This window comes from Scleropages formosus, chromosome 5, assembly GCF_900964775.1.
Source record: "Scleropages formosus chromosome 5, fSclFor1.1, whole genome shotgun sequence".
Lineage (NCBI taxonomy): Eukaryota > Metazoa > Chordata > Actinopteri > Osteoglossiformes > Osteoglossidae > Scleropages > Scleropages formosus.
The window spans coordinates 20460183-20461849 of NC_041810.1; positions in this window are offsets into that span (position 1 = coordinate 20460183).

Here is a 1667-nt window from a genome sequence, read left to right on the forward strand (position 1 = left end):
CCCAGGCTCCAGCCTTAACCCGACCTCCAGCCCTAACCCTAGCTCCCAGCTGAAATCCGGCTGCTGCGCAAGCCACAGCGCCGGCCCCGCAAAAAGCCGAAACCCTTAGCCGGGCTCCAGCACTTGCCCCATCCCGAACCCTAACCCTAGCTCCAGCCATAACCCTAGCTCCAGCCATAGCCCAGGCTCCAGCCTTAACCCGACCTCCAGCCCTAACCCTAGCTCCCAGCTGAAATCCGGCTGCTGCGCAAGCCACAGCGCCGGCCCCGCAAAAAGCCGAAACCCTTAGCCGGGCTCCAGCACTTGCCCCAGCCCGAACCCTAACCCTAGCTCCAGCCATAACCCTAGCTCCAGCCATAGCCCAGGCTCCAGCCTTAACCCGACCTCCAGCCCTAACCCTAGCTCCCAGCTGAAATCCGGCTGCTGCGCAAGCCACAGCGCCGGCCCCGCAAAAAGCCGAAACCCTTAGCCGGGCTCCAGCACTTGCCCATCCCGAACCCTAACCCTAGCTCCAGCCATAACCCTAGCTCCAGCCATAGCCCAGGCTCCAGCCTTAACCCGACCTCCAGCCCTAACCCTAGCTCCCAGCTGAAATCCGGCTGCTGCGCAAGCCACAGCGCCGGCCCCGCAAAAAGCCGAAACCCTTAGCCGGGCTCCAGCACTTACCATTCTCTAACCCTAACCCTAGCTCCAGCCATAACCCTAGCTCCAGCCATAGCCCAGGCTCCAGCCTTAACCCGACCTCCAGCCCTAACCCTAGCTCCCAGCTGAAATCCGGCTGCTGCGCAAGCCACAGCGCCGGCCCCGCAAAAAGCCGAAACCCTTAGCCGGGCTCCAGCACTTGCCCCAGCCCGAACCCTAACCCTAGCTCCAGCCATAACCCTAGCTCCAGCCATAGCCCAGGCTCCAGCCTTAACCCGACCTCCAGCCCTAACCCTAGCTCCCAGCTGAAATCCGGCTGCTGCGCAAGCCACAGCGCCGGCCCCGCAAAAAGCCGAAACCCTTAGCCGGGCTCCAGCACTTGCCCATTCTCTAACCCTAACCCTAGCTCCAGCCATAACCCTAGCTCCAGCCATAGCCCAGGCTCCAGCCTTAACCCGACCTCCAGCCCTAACCCTAGCTCCCAGCTGAAATCCGGCTGCTGCGCAAGCCACAGCGCCGGCCCCGCAAAAAGCCGAAACCCTTAGCCGGGCTCCAGCACTTGCCCCAGCCCGAACCCTAACCCTAGCTCCAGCCATAACCCTAGCTCCAGCCATAGCCCAGGCTCCAGCCTTAACCCGACCTCCAGCCCTAACCCTAGCTCCCAGCTGAAATCCGGCTGCTGCGCAAGCCACAGCGCCGGCCCCGCAAAAAGCCGAAACCCTTAGCCGGGCTCCAGCACTTGCCCATTCTCCGAACCCTAACCCTAGCTCCAGCCATAACCCTAGCTCCAGCCATAGCCCAGGCTCCAGCCTTAACCCGACCTCCAGCCCTAACCCTAGCTCCCAGCTGAAATCCGGCTGCTGCGCAAGCCACAGCGCCGGCCCCGCAAAAAGCCGAAACCCTTAGCCGGGCTCCAGCACTTACCATTCCCTAACCCTAACCCTAGCTCCAGCCATAACCCTAGCTCCAGCCATAGCCCAGGCTCCAGCCTTAACCCGACCTCCAGCCCTAACCCTAGCTCCCAG